Source organism: Myotis lucifugus, unplaced genomic scaffold, assembly GCF_000147115.1.
Source record: "Myotis lucifugus unplaced genomic scaffold, Myoluc2.0 scaffold_89, whole genome shotgun sequence".
Classification (NCBI taxonomy): Eukaryota; Metazoa; Chordata; class Mammalia; order Chiroptera; family Vespertilionidae; genus Myotis; species Myotis lucifugus.
Genome location: NW_005871137.1, coordinates 1,250,270 through 1,260,064, shown reverse-complemented (window position 1 = coordinate 1,260,064; position 9,795 = coordinate 1,250,270). Strand labels below are relative to the sequence as shown.

Here is a 9,795-nt window from a genome sequence, read left to right as displayed (position 1 = left end):
AAATGCTGTTATTATCCTTTTTCCCTTTTTGTATATCAGTGGGAAACTCTAGTTCCCTGAGTGAGGATAAGGGTAATATCGTAGTTGGCATCATCTTTGTTAGTCAAGATGGACAAGAAATATGAGCATTTGGGATACCAGTTAACATTTATATCTATTTCTCACTTTTTAAGGAGTTTGTAACATAATAACAAAAGCTTAGAATTGGAAGGGAGCAGCATGAAGTACAATCTTTGGGAGCTAAACCTCTGAATCTAAAGGAAAAGCTATGGTTGCTTTTTCCTCTTAATTTGCTTCTAATCAGTTAGGGATAGTTAAAGCACAGAGGAGCTATTGAGAAAGAGTATCTCCTTAGGCTGTAATTGCCTTTCCTCCCTTTCCCTTTTGGTGATCACTACGCAAGAAAGTTCTCTGTCCTTTCTTTACCTGGAGTTAGTGAAGAGGAAAAGCACTGGCTGCCAGCCAGCCTGTCTGAGCCCAACTTCTCTGGCGGGGCCGAGAGAGCCTCAGCCTGGTGTTGTAAACGGACAATACTGCTCATCAAAGTATGTCTGGCCCAACAGGTAACATATGTCTATATGTTTACTCTGTCCATGAGAGAATAATTCTTTTTATCAATTAGAAGTTAGGTTCTATTGTGGAAAAGAGAGATCCTAAATAAAGTGGCTGAAACATGAAGAAAGTTTCTTTCTTTCTCATAAAATCCAGATGCAGATAGCTTAGGGCTGGTGGCTCCACAGCTGCTTGGAACCCAAGCTGTGCCCACCTCCCCAGGTGTGCCCTCCCTCTTTAAGTTCCAACCCACACTTTTCTCCAACCCTCGCTTAGTAGCTAGATTTAGCCACAAGAGCAAGTTCTGGCAAATGGGATGTGAGGGGAAATATGTCCTAAAGGAAGGAGATGTGCCTCTTTCTCCACACTCCTGCTTGGCAGGGTTGGAAATACCATTGTTTTGGTGGCCTGTGTGCAGCTGAAAGTCAGAAGATCTATTATCATGGAAGGGAGACCAGATATGGAGACAAACAGCAGCCTTTGGCACAAGTTTAAAAAGGATTTCTTTCTCTTTTTTTAAATTCTTTATTGTTAAAAGTATTACATACGTCTCCTTTTTCCCCCATTGACCTCTCCCCGGCTATCCCCAAACCCCAGCACATGCTCTCCTCCCCTCTCCCCCCAGTCTGTGTCCACTGGTTATGCTCATATGCATGCATGCAAGTCCTTTGGTTGATCTCTTACCCCCTCACCCCACACCTTCCCTCATAGGTTGGACAGTCTGTTTGCTGCTTCTATGACTCTGATTCTATTTTTGCTCTATTTTTGCTCATCATTTTATGTTCATTATATTCCACTAATGAGTGAGATCATGTGATATTTATCTTTCTCCGACTGGCTTATTTCACTTAGCATAATGCTCTCCAGGTCCATCCATGCTGTAGCAAATGGTAAGAGTTCCTTATTTTTTACCACAGCGTTGTATTCCATGTGTAGATGTAGCAGTTTTCTAACCCACTCATCTCCTGATGGGCACTTAGGCTGTTTCCTCATCTTAGCTATTGTAAATTGTGCTGCTATGAACATAGGGGTACATATATCCTTTCTGATTGGTGCTTCTGTTTTCTTGAAATATATTCCTAGAAGTGGTATCACTGGGTCAAATGGAAGTTCCATTTTTAGTTTTTTGAGGAAACACCATACTATTTTCCACAGTGGCTGCACCAGTCTGCATTCCCACCAGCAGTGCACGAGTGTTCCTTTTTCTCCGCATCCTCTCCAGCACTTGTCATTTGTTGATTTGTTCATGATTGCCATTCTGACAGGTGTGAGATGGTATTGTTGTTTTGATTTGCATCTGTCCAATGATTCGTGACTTTGAGCTTTTTTTTTTTCCATATGTCTCTTGGCTTTCTGTATGTCCTCTTTCGAAAAGTGTCTATTTAGGTCCTTTGCCCATTTTTGATGGGATTGTTTATCTTCCTTTTGTTAAGTTGTATGAGTTCCCTATAAATTTTGGAGATTAAACCCTTATCGGAGATAACATTGGCAAATATGTTCTCCCATGCAGTGGGCTTTCTTGTTGTTTTGTTGATGGTTTCTTTTGCTGTGCACAAGCTTTTTATTTTGATGTAGTCCCATTTGTTTATTTTCCCCTTAGGTTCCATTGCCCTAGGAGCTGTATTAGTAAAGCTATTGCTACGACAAATGTCTGCTATTTTGCTGCCCATGGCTTCTTCTAAGATTTTCATGGTATCCTGTCTTATGTTTAGGTTCTTTATCCATTTTGAGTTTATTTTTGTGAATGGTGTACGTTGGTGTTCTAATTTCATTTTTTTTTTTTTTGCATATATCTGTCCAATTTTCCCAACACCATTTACTGAAGAGACTGTCTTAACTCCATTGTATGCTCTTGCCTCCTTTGTCAAATATTAATTGAGCATAATGGCTTGGGTCAATTTCTGGGTTCTCTGTTTTGTTCCATTGGTCTATATGTCTGTTCTGATGCCAGTACTAGGCAGTTTTGAGAACAGTGACTTGGTAATATAGCTTGATATCTGGTATTATGATCCCTCCAACTTTGTTCTTCTTTCTCAAGATGGCTGTGGCTATTAGGGTCTCTTTTTATTCCAGATGAATTTTTGGAGAGTTTGTTCTAAGTCTAAACCATTGGTATTTTATGGGGATTGCATTGAATCTATTAGTATAGATTGCTTTGGGTAGTATGGACATTTTAATGATGTTGATTCTGCCAATTCATGAACATGGTATATTCTTCCATTTGTTTATGTCTTCCTCTATCTCTTTTTTCAATGTCTTGTAATTTTCTGAATACAGGTCCTTTACCTCCTTGGTTAAATTTATTCCTAGGTATCTTATTTTTTTTTGTTACAATGGTAAATGGGATTTTTTTTTTTTTAGTTTCTCTTTCTGTGAGTTCATTTTTGGTGTATTAAAAAAGCCATAGATTTCTGGGTGTTAATTTTGTATCCTGGTACATTGATGAATTCATTTATTAGTTCTAGTAGTTTTATGATGGAATCTTTAGGGTTTTCTATGTACAATATCATATCATCTGTGAATAAGGATAATTTTACTTCTTCTTTTCCTATTTGGATGCCTTTTATTTCTTCTTCTTGTCTGATTGCTATGGCTAGCACTTCCAGTACTATGTCAAACAGGAGTAGTGAAAGTGGGCATCCCTGTTTTGTTCCAGTTCTTACGGGAAATGGTTTTAGTTTTTGCCCATTGAGTATAATGTTGTCCGTAGGTTTGTCATATAAGGCTTTTATTATGTTGAGGTATGATCCGTCTATTCCCACTTTCCTGAGAGTTGTTATCAGGAAAGGGTGTTGAATTTTGTCAAATGTCTTTTCTGCATCAATTGATATGATTATGTGATTTTTGTCTCTGTTTATGTGATGTATCACATTTATTGTTTTGCAGATATTGTACCAACCTTGCATCCCTGGAATAAATCCCACTTGGTCATGGTGTATGATCTTTCTAATGTAATGCTGAATCTGATTTGCTAGAATATTGTTGAGGATTTTAGCATCTATATTCATCAGGGATATTGGCCTGTAATTCTCTTTTTTGTAGTGTTTTTATCTGGTTTTGGGATTAGGGTAAGGCTGGCCTCATAGAAAGAGTTTGGAAGTGTGCCTTCCTCTTGAATTTTTTGGAATAGTCTGAGAAGGCTAGGTTTTAGCTCATCTTTGAATGTTTGGTAAAACTCCCCTGTGAAGCCATCTGGCCCCCAGCTTTTGTTTGCTGGGAGCTTTTTGATCACTGCTTCAATTTCCTCCTTAGATATCAGCCTTTTGAGATTTTTTTATTCTTCTTGATTGAGTTTTGGAAGGTCGTATTTTTCTAGGAATATATCCATTTCCTCTAGGTTGTTTAGTTTGTTGGAGTTGAGTTGTTCATAGTATTTTTTTTTTTTTACAATCCTTTTTATTTCTGTGGGGTCTGTTGTTATTTCTCCTCTTAAAAAGGATTTCTTTAGACTTATGCTAATCATACAGCCTAGGGGTACAGATTTAAGGCTGAGATAAACTTGATTTGACTTCTGTTTTCAACATCTCATCTATAGGAACTTGGGCAAGTTAAAATGTTCTTGGGTGTTTGTTTCTTCCTTTGGTACTTCATGCAAAATTCCATTATAAAATTCACCGGGTTGGATTCCAATTTATCTCTGTGTTCCCCTGTGTTTAGTTAAGCACCCAACACAAACTTTGCTCTCTCTACCCTTGTAATAGTTATTGGAAACTGTAGTTTCCCTAACAGCCATTTTCTTCTTTCCTTCTACATTCACAAATCATTGTCTTTCATCTTCCAATTTTCCTTTCTTGTATCATCTTTTTTCTTTTCCAGATCAGTTATGCAGTTTGCATGTATAACATTTTACTGTCTCATTAATCCCATTTCATTATTAACACATTTTGTTCCCTTACATACCCCCTTTAAGACTTTATTGAGTTATAACTTACATATAAAATTCAACCATTTTAACTGCACAATTAAGTAATTTTTGGTAATTTTACTGAGATGTGAAAACATCACCATAATCCAATTTTAGAATATCTTCATCACCCTAATAGAATCCCTTATGCCTATTTATCTTTAAAGACACTTTTTACCAATTTCCCACTTGAAATGTAAGTCAGGATGTGTTAATTATATGTCTATTGAGAACTCAGTGGGTGCTTGGTGCTATGGGAATTCATATAGAATAAAATACAATACCGAATCTCAAGGGGGTCAGCTAGCTGCAAAATAAGACCTCAGTCAGAGACCACCATGAGAAAGTGTGTATCTTATTTGTAGCTTTTGTGAATGGGCCAGTACTACAAGGCTACAGAAACTCCTATAGTTGAACAGATTATCTAAATTTGGAAAAATCTTCCATACCCCATATACGTGGATATTTTTTCTCCTTCCAGTCTTTTTTTAATTTATTTTTTTAAATTTAAGTAAACAGTTGGTTCCTTCCAGCCTTAAAACACCCTTTCTTAAACTGACTGATCATTGATAGTTTCCAGGAGTATGGGCTTTTGTAACATCTCCCTTAAATGCCATCTTAAATATGTACCTCCTTCTGTTTCCACGTATTTGTAAGCAAAATCTATGTTATAGAATTTTCATTTTTCCAAGTAGGATATAACTTACTGTTCAATAAATACTTCTAATTCTAAATGCAAAGTATGATCACTATAATTTTTCATGTTGGGGTACTTATTGAAAAAAGGAATGTTTATTAATTTTCTCTGAATTAAATGTAACCAGTAGCTTTTTGGGGGGCCCCCAGGTTATTATTAATGATAATTAACTGTGGTGATGAAGACTTCTTAGTAGTTATTACCCGAAGAGTAAAATAATGTGTTGCAAATTGCCCTAGCTGGTTGGGCTCAGTGGATAAAGCGTTGGCAGGGGAACTGAAGAGTTCTGGGTTTTATTCCCTTCAAGGGCACCAAGTGCAGATTACACTCCTATCCCCTTCCTAGTGTCTTGTGGAGTCTTTCTAATGAATGGTTGAATTGAGAGATAACTGACATATAACATTGTATTGGTGAGGTGTACAGCATAATGATTTAATGTCTGCATATATTGCAAAATGATTAACACATTAAGTTAACAACCACCACCAAACATCTCTTGTTGACATGCAGATAGTCTTCAAGCAGAGGCTCTCAGGCTTAGCGGCACTTTGGAATAAACAGGGAGTTTAAATGGATACTGATGTCTGGACCCACTCCTAGAGCTTCTGACTTAATTGGTTGGGGTTGGGCTCACACAAGCACCAGCATTTTTAAAGGCTCTGCCAGTAATTCCAATGTGCTGTGCGGAGTAGGAACTACTGCGTGGACGGCGAATAGGCATGTCAGCTCAGAGGCAGCTCTGATGTAAAGATCCTCTGCACCTGCTGGACAAAGAGTGCCAAGAGCCGAAGCAAGAATGGGGAAGGTACTGTGGAAACAGTGCCAGAGAGAAACATTACCTGCCTCAAAGTGAGGGCCTAAGATCAATCATTGTGAATAGTGTGTGTGTGGAATGTGAGAGAAAGAGAGAGTGACGATGGGGAAATTTGTCCCCAATCAGAGAGATGTGAGGAGGGTAGAACATAGAACTGGACTTTTAAATTAATTTATTTTTAATTATAATTAGTATTATATTAGTTTCAGGTGTACAACACACTGATGCAACATTTATATATCTTGCAAAGTGATCACAAGTCTAGTAACCATCTGTTAGCATACATAGTTATTTTGATGTTTTTGACTCTATTCCCTATGCTGGACCTTACAACCCCTTGCTGTGACCTTGACCCAGCTCCCCTGACACCAAATCTCTCCCCTGCTCCTTCCCAGTTATTTTATAACTGGAAGTCTGTACTTCTTAATCCCTTTTCCCCTCCCTTCACTCCCCCAGCAATGATCAGAACTGGAATTTTTAATATTCCGTTAAGTTGGACATTTGGTCAGCCTCTCTTCACCTGTAAGCAGAGCTGGGACAGTTTTATGCACATACTGAATAGTTGCAATCCAACAAGTTTTCCTGAAAAGACCACCTAATTCAAAACTGGGCTTCCTGTTTTATCTTTCCCATCAACCACCGAGGCTGAAAAAACCCACCGAGTCTTTATTTTCGATTAAGCCAGTCCCGTAAACCAACTTCACATCCTCTGTTGGCTTTAGAACTTGGCTTCATTTTCTTTATCAAATGCATCTAGTTAGGCCTTGGACTGGTAGAATAGGAGCCGTGGGCCTTTAACGGGGGCCTTTTCTGGCTTCAGCTCTGAAATTTCAGAATTTTGTGAGAAAGAAGTCCCAGAAAGGGAGGAGGGCCTCACGTAATGGTAGACAAATTAGCCGCAACATGAGGAAAGGATCCTAAAGAGGATGTCAAGGTGAGGTCACCAGAGGCAACGTGCTTCTTTTCCAGTTAACTGAATATTACAGTTGTAATTTGTACTGGTGAAATCCTTGGGACGGAGAAATGGCTCTGCCCCAGAATCAACTGATGTTCATGTTCTAGGGCCTCACGATGGAATGCAGGGGTTGCTTTGGGAATGTTCTGGCTTGGAGTGGAGCTCCTTAATGACTGTCCCATGACGTGGCTTTCTTTTTTTTTTTTTTTTTTTTTTTTTTTTTTTTTTAGCATTCTGTATTATTGTATTATTAGCTCAGCATGTGGTTTGTTCTAGTTAAAAACAAAATCTGATTAGGAGCCACTATTTGTTTAAATGACCGTAAGCAAACACAGTAACATTTATTTTGAATCTAGGAGTTGATTATGAAGCTTGTGGTTTACCCAGATTTTTGAAACGGCTGCTTTTCCGCTCTGGCTTTGGGCCTGGTGACCATTTCATTTCTAAGGGGTGACTGCTGCCACTAAGGGAGTGGGCATTCTAGGCCCCCATTGTGCTACCTGTTGTGGTCAATCTTAGCCCTGCTGGTTGAAGTGACCTTGACCCAGCTCCCCGGCTCCTTCCCATGAGCGTGTCAGAGGCTTCTGCCACCCATCCTTCTCTTGTGGGGGCTGGTAGCAGTCTCAGCTGCTTCGGGAAGGGCCAAACACATACCATCTAACTCTAAACAGCTCACGCTGTTTACCTAGCAGGCCAACAACCGGAGAGGAGCAATTTCTTCCTTTGGGGCTGGGAGTGCGATTGGTGGTTAGGGAAGTTTCAGAGGAATTCAAAGGTGTTCAGTGACTTACATTGCTATCACATCAACCACTCAGGTGGGTCCAAGATGTAAATATCAAACAGAGAAAAAGCCACCTTGAGCAAGTCACCCGCCCTGACTCTATCATCATGTATATATAGTTGAACTACAAAGAGAGTAGCGGTGTCCTTTTCTTTCTTTCCGTTTAGGCCCCATGAAAAAGAAGAGCATGTTGCGAAATCATTTTCATCTCCAAGAGTTGTCTGGAACGCCCACGTGCCACCAATTTGTAGAGGTGTGGCGTGAACACGTCCTTTCCCGGGGATGAGGGCTTATTTCGGGGGTTGTACAGATAAAGTCACAAGGTTTTCGGGTTCGCACAGAAAGTCCCGCACCGCTCTGCTTCGGAAACGGGTCTCCTGAGGCACCAGGGAGACACTGGCATCCCGGACGCTGGGTCCCTGGAGTCCCCACGCGAGGAGGCACCCCGACTTCGATCCTCCCGCGTGGACCCCGGGTTCCGTGGCGGGGCCAGGTGCCCGATTGCCCTTTACCCAAACCCCAAGCGCCCGGCAAGGATGCACAGAGGCTGGTAGGTCCTCGCTGCGTCCCACGCTGCTGGCTGCGCGGGGTCCAGATGCATCACGGAAAACTGCTAAACGCGGGAGCAGGAAGGGTAGAAATGTGCTACAGAATGAACACTTGAGAAATTAGTACAGAAATTTGACTAGTAAGAAAGAGAATGAATGAAAGTCTATTCCAGAAACCGCTTCTGCGGGCTGGGGGATGTAGCTCAGTGGTAGAGCGCGCGCTTCGCATGTGTGAGGTCCCGGGTTCAATCCCCGGCATCTCCAAGCAGCCGTTGTCTCTTTTTTCTTTTCCCCTCCTATTCATATCCTACAAGGACACAATACATAACTTTTGCTCACATGGTTTAGGATGTCCCCACATAAAAATCTAAAAGGGAGGCCGAATACCAGTGCAGCTTAGTAAAACAGCTGTTTCGGTTCTCAAAGTAAAAGTGAAACAGGAAATTTGCCGTGATTCACTTCTTTATTTGCATAAGGTAAACATTTTGTATCGTTACTGAACGTGTTTTGAACACCTAAAGACATGCAAGCGAAAATGAAAGTAAAAGTACGTGTTGCATTGGCCGGGAATCGAACCCGGGCCTCCCGCGTGGCAGGCGAGAATTCTACCACTGAACCACCAATGCTTATAGGTGCTGAGGGTTTCCACATTCACCTAAAAGAGATATTTCCAAATGAGTAAAGCCTCTTCTGTAATTATATAGTATTTATATATTCAGTGTTAGAGAAAGCAATGTAATGCTTAATTAAATAATTATCAAAAATATTGAGAACACATTAACATTTACAAAAAAAATCTCATTAATTTGTGTTGAACTTTATGAGGAGATACTTCTGAAGCTATTCTTGGTGAAGGAGACAAATTAAAATGTTGTTATGTATATACAGAATTACACAACTACCTATCTCTATTTTCAGATATTTAGATAATTTAAAATAACTCGTCCTCCCCCCCCCCCCCCGCTTTGTCAGGGATTTGGAGTAGGGACAAGGAAACAGTGAAGGGGAACTGGGATCCTGAACCAAATCATAAGGATAAATTGTGATGTGAACAGGGAACTTTGAAGCATTGGTGATTCTAGCCAAGTAACCTAATTCTTTAAACTGCCCTTTCTTTCATTATAAATGACTTTTCAACATTAACGTTTGAATCTGATCTTTTATCCTTAGTTTCCATGAAAAGTAAAAATTGAAAACCATACAATGAGGATAGATGAGGAGGAGAAGGTAAAGTGAAAAAATGCATTTATGGAAATGAATCTAAATATAAGATAGAAAGCTCTGGATTTAGGCATCACTGGCTCTTTATCTCTGGGAAGAACATTTCCAACAATTTTCAAGATCACTGAAGACCAAGTAGGATTTGGGGGGAAAGTATTAGAAATTAATAGTAACCACATAGCAGTATCTATGTGCTAGGCTATGTAAGTACATTACACATGGACATTAATCAATCGAGGTAAGTATTATAATTACTTCAACTTAATAAATGAGGAAACTGAGGCTCATGGAAAGACTGGAACACATGTAGTATCATATTTAAC

At 39.8% G+C, this 9,795-nt stretch overlaps 2 non-coding genes across 2 annotated transcripts; one reads left to right on the top strand and one right to left on the bottom strand.

The window, feature by feature from the left end:
• Positions 1-8,443: 8,443 nt before the first annotated feature.
• On the top strand, positions 8,444-8,515 carry TRNAA-CGC. The gene has a single exon. It is a non-coding gene; the product is annotated as a tRNA-Ala (tRNA).
• Positions 8,516-8,806: 291 nt separating this feature from the next.
• On the bottom strand, positions 8,807-8,877 carry TRNAG-GCC. The gene has a single exon. It is a non-coding gene; the product is annotated as a tRNA-Gly (tRNA).
• Between the last annotated feature and the right edge of the window lie 918 nt (positions 8,878-9,795).